At 39.3% G+C, this 19470-nt stretch overlaps 1 pseudogene; it reads left to right on the top strand.

Annotated features, from left to right (window-relative positions):
- The first annotated feature begins 552 nt into the window (after positions 1 to 552).
- On the top strand, positions 553 to 1514 carry LOC134381786 (afadin- and alpha-actinin-binding protein-like; annotated as a pseudogene).
- Positions 1515 to 19470: the final 17956 nt, after the last annotated feature.

Below are 19470 nucleotides of genomic sequence, written 5' to 3'. Positions count from 1 at the left end.
GACTGGCACAGTTTGGTGCTGCTACCTCGATTCCTATCAAGCCTCAAAGAGTTAACCCACCATTGCTTCAGTACCATCAGGACAAATGTCAACATGATGATGAAAAAGTCTTAATTTTGTATTATTATGAGAATCATTTTGGCCTCACGGATCCACCAAAGGTTCTTGGGGTACCCTCGGGAGTTCATGGATCACAGTTAAAAACCTCTGCGTTAAATGCCTCTCCCAAAGTTATACCTCCAGTAAGTAGTGGAACCAATACTTGAAACTAGGTCATATTGACTTCTAACTAGTCTGAGGGTTTCTCCATTGTACCATAGTGTGCAAAATGAGTGATATAGACATGAAGTATAATGAGAACTCATATTAAAACCAAATAATTCAACATTAGGTAGTGAATAGCTTCTCCTCAAACAGCTCCATGACTGTTGTTACTAACCATATTAAAATTCAAACCCAAATTGGGGAGTTTCTATCTAAAACATTAATTGCTTCTTCTCAAGATATTTATGTTAAGTACTGAGTCATATATGCATAAGATACAGCACAGCCATGATTTTGATAAAGTTCTCTCTGGTAATCAATCTGATGACTGCTCCCTGAGTATCTAAAGCCATTTTAAGATACCGTTGTTTTTCTTTTCATCTCTAACCACTCGTAGGTTATTTCTGATGTTGAAGAAGATGCCGGGGAACTGAGCAGAGAGAGTATATGGGATCTTTCCTGTGAAACTGCGAGAGAGCAGCTTAGAAACAGCATCAGAAAACAGTGGAGAATTTTGAAAAGTCCTGTAGAAAAACTTGATAACCAAGTTTCAAAGGTACACTTAGAATGTTTTAATGATGAAGATGTAATCTCAAGACAAGACCATGAACAAGAAACTGAAAAACTCGAGTTAGAAATTCAGCAATGTAAAGAAATGATTAAAACTCAGCAACAACTTTTACAGCAGCAGCTTGCTACTGCATGTGACGATGATACTACTTCACTATTATGAGACTGTTATTTGTTGGAAGAAAAGGAACACCTCAAAGAAGAATGGTCTCTATTTAAAGAACAAAAAAAGAATTTTGAGAGAGAAAGAAGAAGCTTTACAGAAGCTGCTCTTCGCCTAGGATTGGAGAGAAAGGCATTTGAAGAAGAAAGAGCCAGTTGGTTAAAGCAACAGTTTTTAGATATGACTACCTTTGACCACCAGAACTCAGAAAATATGCAACTTTTCAGTGCCTTCTCGGGAAATTCTGATCTGGACAATCTTCTGGTGCACTCGAGGCAACGGCAAAAGAAGCCTCATCGTGTGTCTAATGGGTCTCCAGTTTGCACAGCTAAACTCACGAAGTCTCTTCCTGCTTCTGAATATAACTCCTGAAGAAACTAAACCAAATCAGGTTGGAAGAGAATGTACAAATCAGAAGTAGAGCATTTCATCAGGACCTGGATCACAGGAAGGTTGCTATGGTGGATGCACCTTGACCTACACAAATTCTCATGTAGAAAAAGATGACTTACCTTAGACATGTGGACTGGAAGTTTTATCATTAACATGTTCATCAAATTTCACATCTCAGTGGAAACAGGGTGTGTCATAAAGTCAGTCATCTCTAATAACTGAAGTTGGTCTGAGTTGTTTGGATTACCCTGTCTTCCCCTCAAAGAGCTGAAATGTTAAATCTATTTAAAGGGATATAAAAGCTTTGGATATGTATTTTTAGTAACAGAAGCATCTGGTTCTGCGAATAAAGGAATGCATAGATATTTGGATGGAAACAAAAGCGCTAGAAAGAGTTTCCTCTTATAGGTATTAAAAATAGCACTTTTAGGAAACCGATTATTGTAAATGTTTAATTTTTGTCTCAAATACAGTTGGCATTGGAAGTTTAGCCTTTACTTGAATGTATACTGTAGATTTTTAACAAAACAAGTTCTATATTTATTATGTTTAGTGTGAGTTGGAATTACCTCTTTCATATGTTTTAAATAAAGTGAAATTTATGTATGTTTTGTACATAGATATACACGATTATGTTAAGAGGCTTTAAGATTAAAAAATTTCGCACACACACAAAAAATAAATAAAACCAAATAATTAAATTTCTGCTAGGAGCCTGGTTAGGAATGCAATTAGTGATTATCTGTAGAGGGTTAGAAATCCTGATTCTCATTTGATTTTTAGACAGGGCTCTTTAGCTCAAAAACTTATGGGACAAAAGTCCTTAGAAAGGAGCCAGTGGCCAACAGCTAGCTGGCAAAAACCTATCTAATCAATTCTAGTCAAGTTTATGTTGATTCTCAGTTGATTCTTAGATAGGGTTTTTAGGTAATGCATGTATGGAACAAAAGTCCTCTGTTAGGAGACAATGGTCTACAGCCAGCAGGCAAAAGCCCATCTAATCAATTGTGATCACTGTTTAGGAACAGGATTATGTACTTTGATTATTTAACATACTGATTATTGCTAAAAGATGGTGAAAGAGGGCCGGCCCATGGCTCACTTGGGAGAGTGCAGTGCTTATAACACCAAGGCCATGGGTTCGGATCCTATATAGGGATAGCCGGTTAGCTCATTGGGTGAGTGTGGTGCTGACAACACCACATCAAGTGTTAAGATCCCCTTACGGGTCATCTTTTAAGAAAGAAAAAAAAAAAAAGATGGTGAAAGAATTACTGTAGGGAAAAATATTTTAAAATGTTTGCTAAGGGCAAGCTGTTTATTGGTGGAAACTTTAGAGACAATTATACTTAATCATAAGAATGTAACTCTTGCTTAAATCATTTAAGGAGAAGTTATATTTTAGATTAGATAATGATCACAGTTTGATCAACTTAGCTTTTCACAAATTGTATTTTGGAATGTCATGTTGTTGATTTAAATGATATTACTAGTTTCAGGGCCGGCCCATGGCTCACTCAGGAGAGTGTGGTGCTGATAACACCAAGGCCGTGGGTTCGGATCCCATATAGGGATGGCCGGTTAGCTCATTGGGTGAGTGTGGTGCTGACAACACCAAGCCAAGGGTTAAGATCCCCTTACCGGTCATCTTTAAAAAAAATAAATAAATAATAAATAAATAAATAAATAAATAAATGATATTACTAGTTTCTATTGTTTAAGTTATACTTAGCCATAGATAACTTTTGTCACTTGTCTTTGTGTCCCTTTAAAATGATTGAATCAATTGATTTTTCTTATGAAACCTCCTTGTCTTTACAATAAAACAGAAGCTAACTTTGAATCGGGGCTGTACCCAGTCTCTCCTTCTAACAGAGCAGTTGCCAAGGTGCAGTCCCTTCAGACTTCTCATTGCATTCATGTTGCTTTGAGTTATCCTTTTTGCATCTCCATTACACAGAGAGAAGTATAACAAGCGGTGCCCCACATGAGTTTTTTGACTCCATGGATCAGAGACGGACCTGGCAAAGTCTTGGAGAGAAGGACATCTGACATTTACTCATCCCGGTAAGGGAATCACAGGCAGCTTTTCCATTAGTGTTGCACACCTGTGGTTGTGTTTAGCTAGGCTTTCACCCAAAGGTTTTTTTTCTTACTTTCATTTTTAAAATATGGTTAATTATTTAACTAAAGAGGAGATTCAACATAAATTACAACTCCAATGTCTCCGTAAAGCAGCTGACTGTAAGGTAACTGAATGACAGCTTGTTGAATTATTATCGGTTATTAGACAACAATGCCCTTGGTACCCTAAAGAAGGAAGTCTTGATATTGAGGATTGGGAATGAATTGGTCACTGGTTAAAAAATGCAATAGGTCCTGTCAAGCCTTCTCACCTAATGGTTTGGAATCTATATTGATGGAGTTTGGATGTGTTGTCCGCTCCAAAACTCATATGGAAATTTGATGTCCAATGTGGCAGTGTTGGAAACTGATTGAGTCATGGGGGCGGATCCCTCATGAATGGATTAATGTTCTTCCTGGGGGCGGGGGGAGATTAATGAGTAAGTCCTAGCTTGATAGTTCCCACAAGAGCTCATTGCTTAAAAAGACCCTGGCACCTTCTCTCTCTCTCTTGCTTCTCTCTCTTGCTTCCTCTCACCATGTGATCTGCTTGTACCCGCTGGCTGCCTGCCACTTTCTGCCATGAGTAGAAGCAGCCTGAGGCCTGTGCCAGATGCAGCTGTCCCAGAATCTTAAGCCAAATAAACCTCTCTTCTTTATAAGTTACCCAGTCTCAGGTATTTCTGTTATAGCAACACAAAACAGACTAAAACATATGTTGAGTCACTCTGAGACCTATTTAGGACCTTAACAAAAAACAAAGACATATTTATGTCATCGAAAAAGATGGAACATAATCCTCACCACCACCTCCTCCTCCATCTGCCCCTGACTTTCCTGCCTCCAACTTCCCTGTTCCCTTCCCATCACCAGATCTCACAAACCTAAAACCCTCAGCCCCTAAAGATGTGTTTTGGATAACTGAAAGGACTTTAAATTGGATGAACTAAAGTCAAGGAAGTTGATATTTCTTTGCAATGTTGTGTTAAGGCCTGGAAAGTTATGCCCCAAAATGAAAGCCTCAAAAGCAAATTATTTTTGCTTTGACTTCCTCCTGCCCTCCTGTCTCTTGGCTGCATTCTCCCCTGAGGCAAGCCATAGAAACTAGAATCCTTCTTCCCCAAGGTGATTCATTGATACACTCTGGTCTTGCCCCTGCCTTTCTATATTTGTGCAGGCCATAAAGAAATTTTCTGACCCACATTGTCTGATTGTAGGTCAAAAAAACCCCATTCTGGAAAGGATCCTGCCCAATACCCTGGAGTAATGATTTTCTCCACTCAGTCTGTTAACATGTCTTTATTTTATTTTATTTATTTTTTTTGTTTTCACCTACCAACTAGCTCTATGCCCTGAGACAGTTTCTTTGCAACCCTGGTTTTGTTTGAGCATATTTTTTTTTCCTAACTCCATGTGCTTCTCTTCTTTGCCAAAGACTCTGAGGCCTCATGAGAAACACAGCCATGGCACACCAACCAGACCTCCTTCTGGGTCTGCCACCTTTCTCTTGAAACCACAAAAGTCAGATGGCTTGGGCTCTACTTGTTCATTGGCTCAGCCCTTAGCTCAGTAACCCATTTGAAAAACAAAAACTAGACTGAAATTGATATGTTTTTGTTACCTTACTTGCTATAAAAGAGGATGAGGCCTTACAGATAAGCTTTGACATTTTTTAGAAACACAATTTAAATCCAACTGTCATTTTAAACTAGTGAGTTTTCTATTTTATCTGTCTCCTTATTACATTTTAAACAAACCTATAAAATCCTTATTGTTTCTGTTTATGTCTACATATATATGTACATAAGCTGAATGTTATGTCTACATGTTCATGTCTATATGTGTGTTTGTATCGTTTGCATGGTACCAAATTGGCTTATAAATTATGTGCACTCATTGAATAGATAAGTGTACTTTTCAAGTTCATGTGACTTATTTTTTTAAATTGTTGATAAAAAGATGTGTTTTCAAAATTTGATTTAAACCTTTTGCCTAGATTTGTCTTTTGGTCAACACATTTTGTGGTATGTTTGATACTTGCTTAATTTGTTTAAGGACTAAAAGCTCTAAAAGAACTGGCTGCTGGGCCTCCCCCAAAGCCCTGCACATGTCTTGTTGTTAGCTTGTTTTTGGTTTTAAGCCTCTAAATTCTAGGCACTAAAAGAGGGCCATGGTGAAGCCAGAGAACATAATGTATCCACAGCACATGGGCCATCAGCTGCAGGGCAAAACCCAATATGTCTCCTCCTTATCTCAGCTCTGCCTCCTGGCCATGCTGGGAGAAACAATATCTTTTAAACATTATCTCTGTGAATATCTCTGTGAATCCTGCCCTCTGCCTTGAGGTCCACATGGTCTCTCTGGAATCCACATGGTCCTGAATGCCACATGGGTACTTGGGAACCAGGATGGCTAGCAAAAGGCAACTAATGTCCAATATCTCAAAGGCTCTAGTTAATATTGGTTGATAAAGGTATAGCCTGATATGAGTAAATTAAACAAATATGAATGGGTTAAATGCTTATAAATGAGATCATTATAGTTTCAAAATTTCTTCTCAGTAATTTAAAATCTTAAAGTTGTGTTATATTGATAAAATACAGAAATGTTAGTTTTACACAAAGAAAACTAAATATATTTGGATCTGTTAAAGTTAAAAACATGTCTTTTCAGAAATTAGAAATGGAGGGCTGGCCTGTGACTCACTCGGGAGAGTGCGGTGCTGATAACACCAAGGCCATGGGTTCAGATCCTATATATGGCTGGTTCGCTCACTGGTTGAGCGTGGTACTGACAACACCAAGCCAAGGGTTTAGATCCCCTTACCAGTCATCTTTAAAAAAAAAGAAAAAAGAAATTAGAAATGGTTTTTTATCTACAAATATTAATATAAAACAATTCAAAATTGCTTACTTAGTTCAATAATCTTGATTAGTCAAAGTTTTTACTAATATTAACTGTAATATTGACAGTACATTGATACAAAAAATAAAATTTTGTTTCCTTCTTAAAATTTTCATGTAAACTATAAAAAGTAAACAATAAATAGGAGATATTTTCCATAATTCATGGATACTCAAGATTGCTGCCTCATAACTTGAACCTTTGCTAGAGACCTTTGAAAACTACTTAATACACCAAGGTTTTGGCTGGGAAACCATAAATATCTATTTGGTAAAAATAGCTGAGGCTCAAACTGGGCTTTGTATAATTTTCTCTGACAAATAGACTCCCATTTACTAGATCCTAAGGTTGTAAAAGTGTTTTTTTTTTTTTTTTAATTATCAGCATCCATCTTTGCCTAGGGTTTACTAATCACAAAGGATTACATTTGTCTTTGCTAAAGGCTTTTAAGTTGTGAGCACAGCCAAAAAACAAAAGGATCATTCTGTATATAATTTTTAGGCAAATGAGGCCTATTTAACATTGATAGAGAAAAAACAAGTTCGTAGAAAAAGAGGTGATATAAAGAAAGCGATGGATATGAAGATGTAGTTATGGTTAGGAAGGCTAAAAAAGAAAGAAAATAATTTTTATGTGAGAAAGCATCTGGTACAGTATATTTTTGTCCTAGAGTAAAATGACTCGCTATTTAGGAAGTAGGAAGTATGGGACAAAAACAGAAAGTATAAGTAAGTCATGATAATGGTTTATATGGGTAAATTTATAAAAGAAATTTTAAAAACTGGCTAAAACTGGGCTGGCCCGTGGCTTACTCGGGAGAGTGTGGTGCTGATAGCACCAAGGCCATGGGTTCGGATCCCATATAGGGATGGCCGGTTAGCTCATTGGGTGAGCGTGTGCTGACAACACCAAGTCAAGGGTTAAGATCCCCTTACCGGTCACAAAAAAAAAAAAAAAAAAAAAAAAGCTGACAATGGACCTGCATATAATTCTAAGGCCTTTCAATTATTTTGTGATAATTGGAATATTAAACATGTTACAATAATCGCATATACCTCCCACTGGCCAGGCAATTGTAGAACGAGCTAATGGCCTACTCAAATCTCAATTAAATAAACATAAAAGGGGGAATATGGAGAAAGGTTTGGCCCCTCGAGAACCCGCGGCGGGAGTGCCGCTGCGCTCCCAAGCGCTGCACTCTCCGGAGTGCGCCACGGGGCCGGCCCATTCACTTTAAATTTTTAAAATTATAGTTATCAAAATTTAACAGCTGTTGAATGACATTGTATTCCCACTGAGGGAAGACCTAAACCATTGTTTTTACATTGTCATTCACTACAAGGACCACCCTATTGAACTACTAACCTGGGGAAGAGGGTATGCTTCTGTTCTTTTCCTACAGGCCCCCTTTGAAATTCAGCAAAGACCATTCGCCCATATCATGTAGCACTGTGCAAGAACAAACCAATTCCAGAACTCCAGAATCATATAACTATAAATTCCAAATGTCCAAAGGTAACATGCTTGTTCATAATGTATGGGCTTTTCCTTTTTATTCAGCCTTCCATAAGTAATAACATTTATTGGACCGATGTTTTGAATCCCCCTGTTTTTAATCTGCTTACTTGGGGTGATTCAGAGCCTCGTTCATCTAACGATACTGCTTACACTGGAGGTAACTGCCTCCCTCCCTTAGGTCCTCTTGAAGAATGTGGACAATCCTGCTATAAATTAGGATACAGTGCGGGATGGCATAAACTTACCCATGACTGGTATTTCGTCACTGACAAATCACCCATTTGTATTTCACCTTATTGGACAAATAATAATTTATGTATTCCTTTCTCTCCTCACTGGTATATGAATTATATTATAAAAATCCAGATCGACTTTTAGCATGAAAACATCAATTGTTTATTTCTACCACTAGAGTTCCAGGAGTTTTTCAAAATGGAAAATATCATCCGAAGCCTAATATTCCTATCTCTTCCCATCCCTGAATTTCCATAGAAGACAGTAGAGATTTAAACTGGGTCTCTTGCTGTTACATTAATATTCTGAAAAAACATTATTTACTAATATTACATTAGAAAATTGGGGACCACAAAATGTATCAGTACTTCATCCCAGCACTACTTGAAATTACACTCTTCCTTTTAATTATTCCAGCTTCTCTTATAATTGGAATCCAGGTTCAGCTGCTCCAATTTTAAGATTAAGATATGATTCTTATTACTCTCCCCTTAAAAGGACAATTTGGTGTCTTTCTATCCCATTTTTCCCTTGCATAGTTAGACAAGGAAAATTTCAAATTACAAATTTTAAATTAAGATGGATAGTACAAGATAACGTTGATTCAGTTATGATTTGTACCTCTCATCCTTATATATTTGTTATGTTATCTACAAGTTTCTCTTTCTCCTTTACTTCTGAATTTAATATTACTCTCCTGGCTAATTTTACTTAGTTCACTCCTTGCATCACTCATTTTAATATTACTACTCTTAATATATCATGTTTCTATACTAAAACAGAGAGGAGAAGCTTGTTTACCTACTAACTTCACACAACAATGGATAGGGAATTCTCCCCTGAAGCAAGTCACCTCTGCTATGGAGCAAGTTTGCCCTAAGAGATTCTTGGGCATTCTTATTGCCTCTGTAATCGCTGCTACAGCTATTGCTGCCATAGCAGCAACTGCCGTTGTTGTTTTAATTCACTCTATTCAAACCACACAAAAAATGAATGATTATTTTCAAAATGTAACTTCTGAGTTCTTATCTCAAACTAAAATCGACCAAGAAATCTTACAAAGATTAGATGCCTTAGAGGCAGCTGTATCCTGGATTGGTGAACTACAGCAAGCTCTTTGGAGTCGAAGTCAACTTAATTGTGATGCAGGATATCACTCCATGTGTGTAACTTCTATTCTTTTTAATTCCTCCACTACAAGGGAGGATATACAAAGATTATTACATGGAGCTTTTCATTCTAATTTACATGGAAATACTCAAAACTTAATTAAACTTCAACAACAAATGACACAGCTTCAAAAAGAAGCTCAAAAGATTACTATTAATCATTTAAATGATTTGGCCCGTTGGCTTAATCCTACCCATTAATTTTCAAGTTTAAACATAAGAATTTGGATTATTGCGGCAATTAGTATCTTACGTATTTTGTGTTTTTTTAATAGTGATTAAACTGTTATGTTCCATGTTCCAATGAACTCGTCTAGCTGAAGTAATGCTGACTCTTCTTCATCAAAACGTCCTTGTTTCCAGCGTTGACTCCAATTCCTTGATTTCTTCTGATTCTTTTTAATAATTAAAAGGGGGGAAATATAGAGAGTTAGAAATCTTGATTTTCATTTGATTTTTAGACAGGGCTCTTTAGCTAAAAAACTTATGGGACAAAAGTTCTTAGCTAGGAGCCAATGGCCTACGGCTAGCAGGCAAAAAGCCTATCTAATCAATTCTAATCAAGTATATATTGCTTCTCAGTTGATTTTTATTTATTTATTTACTTATTTATTTTATTTATTTTTTAAAAGATGACCAGTAAGGGGATCTTAACCCTTGACTTGGTGTTGTCAGCACCACGCTCTCCAAAGTGAGCTACAGTCCGGCCCCCTCAGTTGATTTTTAGATGGGATTTTTAGGTAATGCACGTATGGGACAAAAATCCTCAGTTAGGAGACAAGGGTCTACAGCTAGCAGGCAAAAGCCCATCTAATCAATCATAATCACTGTTTAGGGATGGGATTATGTACTTTGATTATTTAACATACTAATTGTTGTTAGAAGATGTTGAAAGAATTGCTGTAGGGAAAAATGTGAAAAAATATTTGCTAAGGGCAACCTGTCTGTTGGTGGAAACTTTAGAGACAATTATACTTAGATTTAATCATAAGAGTGTAATTCCTGCTTAAATCATTTAAGGAGAGGTTATATTTTAGATTAGATAATGATCACAGTTTGATCAACTTAGCTTTTCACAAATTGTATTTTGGAATGTCACAGTTGTTAATTTAAATGATGTTACTAGTTTCTATTTTTTAAGTTATACTTAGCCATTAGATAACTTTTGTCACTTGTCTTTGTGTCCTTTTGAAATGATTGAATCACCTGATTTTTCTTGTGAAACTTCCTTGTCTTTACAATAAAAACAGTAGCTAGGGCCGGGCCGTGGCTCACTTGGGAGAGTGTGGTGCTGGTGATGCCAAGGCTACTGGTTTGGATTCCTGTGTAGGGATGGCTGGTTGGGTCGCTTTGGAGAGTGTGGTGCTGACAATGCCAAGTCAAGGGTTAAGATCCCCTTACCAGTCATCTTTAAAAAAAAAAACGAAAAAACCCAGAAGCTAACTTTGAATGGGGGCTGTACCCAGTCTCTCCTTCTAACAGAGGAGTTGCTGAGGTGCAATCCCTTTGGGCTTCTCATTGCATTCATGCTGCTTTGAGTAATATTTTTTGGATCTCCATTACACGGAGAGAAGTGTAACAATTATCATACAGGTATGAGCACTTGAAGCTCTCTTGTCCAAATCACAAAGACAACTTAAATAGATTTGCTAAAAACCACGAAGAGATGAGAAATAGCTAGAAAATCAAAATGGACAAGGTTGACATCCTTTCCATAAACTTAAAATAACAAAACTTAACTCCTGTCACCTTGTGTTTGGTTATAGGGCTCTCATGTGCTTGAAATCATAGTGTTAAAACAGGTGGAACCTAAGAGGTAATCTAGTCCATTATATCATCGCATGCAGGAACCTCCTCACAGCATCCTGGATGGGTTGAACAAATCTGATGAAGAGAGTTTATCTCTCCTAAGACATCCTAGAACAGCTCAAGTTATTTTCCCCTGAAATCAGCCCTTCTATCTTGCCCTCCATAGCCACGTGAGTTTCAGTTCTTTATTCAGTCTTCTAGAACAATAAGGAATAGATCTTCTTCTGGGCAAATTTTAAGTCAGCTACCAATTTTCCCATTTACCTTCCCTTTTTCAGTCTAAAAGTACTCAGTTTTTTCAATTTTGTTTTTTGTCTGGATCCACTCCAGGGTCTTTTGTTTGTTTAGGGTTTTGTTTTGGAGGGCCAGGTGTGGTCTCCACTTGCTCTCCCCGGTCTTGCTCCCAGTCCCGCTTCCTCCATGCAGTGGTCCTGGGTCACCCTCCCCTTCTCCACTGATTGAGCCTTGCTGTGTCCCAAGAACTGTGCTCTGTTCTGCCATTTAATCCCCTGCACACCTCTATGAAGTAGATACTATCAACAGCCCATCCACCTCCTTCTTTAATTAAGGCATTACACTTTGAAGATTTTTGTTAATTGTACAGAGCTGTGTAACCACCACCTCCATCAACATATAGAACATTTCCCTCACCCTTAAGGTTCCCTCATGCCCTTTTGCAGTCACATATGCAATTTTTTAAAATGACATAATTGTATATGTATTATTTTTTAACCTGAATGTTTTTCTTAAGATGCATTGAACATCTTTTGATGGCAATCAATATGGTTTTACAACGTAATATGAATGGCTATGTAGTATTCCTTCAAATGAATGTCTCATAATTTATTTAATCAATGTCCTGTTGTCAGATATCTATCTATCTATCTATATATACACATACACACACATTATATATATATATTATATATTTTTTTACAATGTCCTTCTCCCTTTTCCTGGAATTATTTTTTCACTTCTATTATACTAGTCTAGTTTCCACCCCCCCATATTTTTCTGATATTTCTTAGTCTGTTTTGCTAACTCTGTGTCTTCTTTCTGTTAAGTATTGGTACTTCCCATGATTCTGTCACTGAGTCTTCTTATTCTGTAATTTCTTTTCAGGTCATCAATTTTCTCCTTAGTTTCACTATTAACTCTTTGGATCTCCTCTCCACTTCTCTTCCAAACACCAAATCCTTATTCCTAACTGTCTTCCGCGTATTATTTCCACGTGGATGTACTTCCCTTTTTTTTTTTCTTAAAAGATGACCAACATGTTCAAGTTTAGTCAATGCAACAAAAGAAGAAAAGAATTGAGAAATATAAATATTGAAAAGGAAAGGTAATTTGGTGATATTTATTAATTTTTTTTTTTAAGACGACTGGTAAGGGGATCTTACCCCTTGACTTGGTGTTGTCAGCACCACGCTCTCCCAAGTGAGCCATGGGCCAGCCCTGGATGTACTTCCTGAAACTCAAACTTCACATGTCAAAAACTAAACTACTATTCCCTTTCCAAAATCTGCTTCTCTCTCTTTTTCTTTCTTTTTTTCTTTCTTTTTTTTTTTTACTACCTATTTCAGTTAGGGGAAGTATATCCTTCCCGTCACTCAGGCAAGAATCCTCAAAATCATCTTTGACTCCTGTCTTCCCTCATCTCACATCAATTGAATGCTATTGATTCTTCTCCAAAATGCCTTTCAGCTTGTGCCCTTCTTTTCCATTCCCACCATTACAATCCTAGTTTTTGCGGTCCCATGACCCATCGGTGGAGTTGTAACAATAGCCTCATAGCCTCAGAAAAGATCTTTCAGCCCCTAGTCTGGTTCCCCACTCTGCTCTGCTACGTTGCCTCCAGAGTCAACTTTCTGAAACACAGAAGAGAGTATTTTCCTCTCCTGCTTGAAAATATCTGATGAGTCCTTATCACTTACAGGAGCAAGTCTAAACTTTCCACGCAGGCATTCAAAGCCTCCTTTCTGCTTTCCCCTCCCACTCTCCCACGACACACCACCTTCATGCCCCTGTTACATCAGCCAGGGACATTCCGAACACTTTGCTGTTTCTGTGCACTTGCTCACGCTCTCCCCTGCGATTGTACAATCTGTAGTCTGCTTTGCTTACTCCTGGCCCTCTGCCTCGTATACGAGAGGCGTTTGCACTGTTGCGGACAAGGATAAAGATGAGCTCTGCCTACTGGCCTGTCCTGGTTAGCAAGGTCTGCACCACCTCAAAGGCAGCCGTAGACTAAGAGCCCACGTTAAAATCCCAAGTTAGGGAGGGGCAGGCAGCAAGGGAGGCTAAATAAAGCTCTGTACATTCCTCACAGCAGAGAAGTGATCGGACCTCTGCTGGGAAGGAACGTGCTCTCCATTCCTATGTAAAACTCTGAGTTCTGGAGCGCAGACTGCTCCCCAAATGAATGCTATGTCCGGACTTTCCCCATTACAGGGTATGGCAGACTGAGGGTTAGGGGAACGGAACCCTGCGTCAGGCTCCCCGAAAAAAGGAAAAAAGATTACCGCCGACCTGTGATTCACAAGGGCGAGAGGCTGTAAGGCTCGCGCCTCCTGATTGGAACAGACAGAGTCGGACAAGCTTGGAGGCTGCTGATTGGCTCTGGCGTGGTCAGGCGCTGTTGGGCTGTTGTAAACGTAAATAGCTCTTGAAGGCCCCGGGTCTGTGACCGGCAGTAACCCCGGTGAGAGGGGGTGGAGCGGGAGGCCCTTCCTCTCCATTCATGTCTGCTGCCAGCCAAACCCGGACGGGCCGGCCTCAGAGAGGGGGCTGGGCAGGACGAGGCCACAGGTTGAGTCTCGGAGCTCCTGAGCCTGCGCTGAGTTCAACACCCAGCCGCAGGTCTGAGCCGGGCCTGACAGCTTCCTCACATGGCTGCTTCCTTTCTGCACTAAGCTTTGACTGTTTACGGGAGATTAATGGGCTGTTGTGTGAGGACGGAGGTGTTGGAGGTCTCTAGGAGGGTAGTTTCATGGGATCACATTAATGGCTGTACTGGGTGTGCCTTAGTGACCACAGGGAGGTAGGTGGCAGGCTGACCTCGCTTGCTCCTGGTCACAGTACCCTATTTCTGGAAAAGGTAAGAGTCTGGAGGCTTTGGCCAGATAATACTTCTACTAAAGGTGCAATTTCTCCTACCTTATTCCAGGGGAGAGGGAAGTCTGTGGGGACTAGCTTTCTTGGAAGTAGGGCGGAGGAAAGGGACAAATGAGTACATGTTAGGAGTAAAGGGTGACCCTCGTACATAGCTGGTGGGAATGTAACATGTGAAGCCAATGTGGAAAACCGTTTGGTGGCTCCACAAAAAGTTAAACATAGAATTACCATATGACCCACAACTCCACTCCTAGGTATGTACACAAATGAATTGTAAACAGGTGCTGAAATATTTGTATAGAAATGTTCATGTAAGGGTTAGCTCAGTTGGTCAGAGCGTGGCCTTGTAACACCAAGGTCAGGGGGTCAGTTCCCTGTACCAGCCAGCCACCAAAAAAAAAAAAAAGTTCATGGCAGCACTATTCACAGTAGCCGAAGGGTGGAAACAACTCAAATGTTTGTCAATAGATGTATGTACACACAGTGGGATTTTAAACGGCAATAAAAAGAAATGAAGGACTTATGCATGCTACAACATGGATGAATGTTGAAAGCATTATGGTAAGAGAAGGAAGCCAGACACAGGTCATATATTGTATGATTCCAAAATATATTTCAAATAGGTAAATCCGTAGAGACAGAAAGTAGGCTGGTGGTTGCCAGGGGTGAGGTGTGTGCCAGGGGCAAGGTGGCTGCCAAGGGCGAGGTGAGGTGAGGGTGGGGATGGGGAGAAAATGGGGAGTCACTGTTGAGTGGGTACAGGGTTTTCTTCCGGGGTGATGAAAATGTGATGGAACTAGAGGTCATGGTTACACAAATCATGAATATACTAAATGCTTCAAAATTGTTCACTTTAAAATGATTAGTTTTATGTTATGTGAATTCCACCTCAAATAAAATGTACATACAAATCCCCCAGCAGCCAGCTGCCAAAAAAACAAACAGAAAAAAAGTTCATGGAATACTTCTATTAGGGCTGGCTGGTGGCTCACTTGGGAGGGCATGGTACCGATAACGCCAACATCAAGGGTTCGGATCCCTATACCGGCCAGCTGTCAAATCAAAAACAAAGATTAATTAAAATGTATATATGAGCATATATCTGAAACAAATAGACTCAAAGATGAATTCTTCCTGCTGTCCAGAATTCTCTAAGAAAGGAATAAGAATATAGTCTGAGCAATTCTGGGCCCTCTGATACCTTTCACTTTCTTCATTTTTTGGAGCCTGGCATGGCCCTGGCTACTCCTGCTCCCTATGGGAAATGGCCAGGAGGGAGAGGGCCCCTTTGGCCCCTCTGAGACGGTCCTTGCCTGGGCCGAGAACCGCTGTGAGTCAGCACAGCACACACTGTGCCTTTGTGTGGCTCTGCCGCCCCAGGGTGTAGCAGGCTGGGTGGCAGTGGGTGGGGGAGGGGCAGTCCTGGGTCCCGACCGGGGTTGGGGGAGTGGGGAGGCTTCTGCCTCCAGCAGCCCCAGTATAGACTCTCAGCTTCTTGAAGCCTGCAATTACAGCCTGTGGTATTTGCCCCAAAGTTAGTGGACAAGAATCAGCGCTTTGCCTGTGGCACGGAAAGTTAACTACGGGTCACAGAATTTGACTCCCACTCCATGTGACATTTCACACAGTTTGTAGCAGAGACAGAACTTCAAACAAGACATAAGACCCTTCTATTGGTTCATCAAGTACTGACCATTTGGGTGCAGGGAGACATTTCTAAAAGAGGACGTCGCCCCTGAGGAGTTCATAACCTTGCCGGAGGGTGGCATTTGGAAAGGTAGAGAGGAAGAAGTCTCCCTGCTTGCCTGTGGTTTGAGAAGACAGCTTAAAACTAAGGTGTGGTTGAATATTAGGATGGGTCATGAGGTGGTGTGAGCTGGGTTCTTCCAGAACACAGGAGGAGTCTGCAGTTTTACCTTACGTAAATTAAGCTCTCTGCCATTACCACCAGGGAGGAGGACCACGCCACCAGGCTTTGCCTCTCAGTATAACTGGATATCACCAGGCATATACCTGGATGTCTGAGAGATTTAGGCATATCTAGTTTGTCATCTACTCCACACCCAGTAGAGCCAGTAGTTATGACCATAGTTCTGGAGCCAAATCATAGCACCATTACTCATTTTCTCACAGCTTTCTCTCTAAGCATACTCAGTTACCTCATCAGTAAAATTCTGGCAATAATAGCACCTGCTTCTGATACAGTGAGATAAAGCACCATCAAGCACTCAGTACCGTGCCTGGCTTTAGTAATTGTTGTTATTCTTATTATCATTGCATCCACAGTCTGGTGGACTCAGAACTTGGATTTCCCACTCAAAAGATAGTTAGATTTGTGTTTATGCAGTGCCCAAACCCCTTTGACTAATGTAGAAAATGGCATCTGGATTTTTCCTAGTAATTTGGAAGATTAATAGCAAGATTGTCATCTTAGACTCTCAAGTTTACAGCAGCTGCCTTTTCTCATGTGGCTAGTCTTTGTCCCCTTGAAGTTTGAGACTAGAGACCATATCACTATAATTAAGAGAAAATGGAGTGCTTCCTTTAATCAAATAATTTATTTTAATCAGTGCTTCCTTAATGTATTTGGGTTTGAATCTCAGCTACAACTAATAATAAAACCATTAAAATAGAGGGCATTTTTTCTCATATAGTTTCTTTACTGAGATATAATTCATATTCCATAAACGTATACCTTTAAAGTATATGATTCAGCAGGTTTTAGTACATTCAGAACCATGCAACCCCCACCACAATCTATCTTTACAACATTTTCATCTCTCCCCACAAAACCTGTGCCCATTAGCAGTCACTCCCCATCCCTTTCCCCCAGTCCGTGGCAACCACCAACAGGCTTTCTGTCTCTTGATTTGCCCTTTCTGGACATTTCATATCAATGGAATCATACAATATATGGTCTTTTGTGTCTGACTTCTTTTAGTTTTTTGTATGTGTGTCTAACTTCTTTGTCTTAGATAATGTTTCCAAGGCCCATCCATTTGTTTTGGGGTGGCTAGCTGGTACAGGGATCCGAACCCTTGACCTTGGTGTTATCAACACTGTGCTCTCCCAAGTGCACCACTGGCCAGCCCTAAAGCCCATATGATATCATGTATCAGTACTTCACTTTTTATGGTTGAATAACATTCCACTCACTGTATGAATGAATATTCCACATTGTGTTTATCTATTCATCTGTTGAGGGGGCTGGCCAGTATGGGGAACTGAACCCTTGATTTTGGTGTTATAACATTGCACTTCAATTTCTTGATAGTATCTTTTGAAGCACAAAATTCTTAAATTTTTTTTTTCTTTTTTTCAAAAGATGACCGGTAAGGGGATCCTAACCCTTGACTTGGTGTTGTCAGCACCATGCTCACCCAGTGAGCTAACCGGCCATCCCTATATGGGATCCGAACCCGTGGCCTTGGTGCTATCAGCATCGCACTCCCCCGAGTGAGCCACGGGACGGCCCCCCAAAATTCTTAATTTAGATAAAGTTCAATTTATCTATTATTTTTAATTTTGTCGGTTGTACTTTTGGTGTCTTATCTAAGAAACCATTGCCTAATCTAAGGGGATGGAGATTTACACCTATGTTTTCTCTTGAGAGTTTTTATAGTTTTAGCTGATCCATTTTAAGTTAATATTTATTTTTATATGGTATGAGGTAGTGGGACAGCATTCTTTGGCACGTGGATATCTAGTTGTTCCAGCCACATTGTTGAAAAAACTATACCTTTGTCAAAAATCAGTTGACTATAGACATATGAATTTATTTCTACATTCCCAATTCTATTCCATTGATATATGTCTATTTTTATGTCAGTACCACACTGTCTTGATTACTAATCCTTTTTTTCCTGCTTGCTGGTACAGATTACCAATCCTTTGAAGTAATTTTGAAATCAGAAAATGTGAGTACTTCAACTATGTCCTTTTTTTTCACGTTTGTTTTGGCTATTCTGCGTCCCTTGAATTTCCCTATGAATTTTAGGATCAGCTTGCTAATTTTTCTAAAAAAAGGAGTTGAAATTTGATAAGGATTGCCTTGAATCTATAGATCAATTTGGCAAGTATTACCATCTTAACAATATTAAATCTTTTAACTCATGAACACGGGATTTCTTTTTTTTTTTTAATTTTATTTTGTCGATATACAATGTGGATGATAATTGTGGCCCATTAACGAAACCTCCCTCCTTCCTCCCTCCCTCCCAACAATGTCCTTTCTGATGAACATGGGATTTCTTACCATTTATTTAACTCATGAACATGGGATTTCTTACCATTTATTTATGTTCTTTCAATAGTATTTTGTAGTTTTTAATGAACCATTCTTGTGCACTTCTTTTGTTAATTATATTCCTATTTATTTTTTTTGATGCTGTTATAAACGAAATTCTTAATTTCATTTTCAGATTTTTCATTGCTAGTTTGTAGAAATACAATTGATTTCCCTCCACCTTTGTGTTCTAATACCCTATTCTAACCAACTGAGCTAAGCAGCCAGCCCTTCTGCAGAATTTCCTGTATATAAAGTGAAGTCATCTGCAAATAGATAGTTTTACTTCTTCCCTTTCATTCTGGATGCCTCTTATTTCTTTTTCTGCCCTACCAGACATTTTTGGGGACTATGCCAGTTCTTCTTCTAGGGAAGAGGGAGAAAACTGGTGGTCATTGGATATTAGGAATTTTATTTCCATGCTCTTCTCTATTATTATCTTAAACTATTTTTTTGCCCTTTTGTCCCGTGGTTAAATTTTTTTTTTTTTTTGCTGCTGGCTAGTGCAGAGATCAAACCCCGGACCTTGGTATTATCAGCACCACACTGTAACCGACTGAGCAAATCGGCCAGCCCCCATGGTTAAATCTTGACTCCTAAACAAAACCTTAACCCCTTTACACCTTTCCATACAAAACATGTCAAAAACAAACTTCATTACTTTGCCCCTTAGGAGCTCTTATTCTGCAATTCACCCTTCCACGGTAAAATGGTCACTTATTTCCTCTGTCTTGAATTCTGCTGAACGAGTTGATCAACTCTTTCCTAGCTCTAAGATCTTTCCCCCTTCCTCTTCCTTTTCGGAACTTTTGCAGCTAGATATAAGGAAACAGCACCAGGACGAAATAACAAATACACCAAATACAGATTTTCTGGAGGAAGCATAGAGGTGTATTTAGTCAGAGGGAAAACAGCCAAGTATA

Source organism: Cynocephalus volans, chromosome 7, assembly GCF_027409185.1.
Source record: "Cynocephalus volans isolate mCynVol1 chromosome 7, mCynVol1.pri, whole genome shotgun sequence".
Taxonomy (NCBI): Eukaryota; Metazoa; Chordata; class Mammalia; order Dermoptera; family Cynocephalidae; genus Cynocephalus; species Cynocephalus volans.
This window is presented reverse-complemented; position numbering and strand designations above follow the sequence as displayed.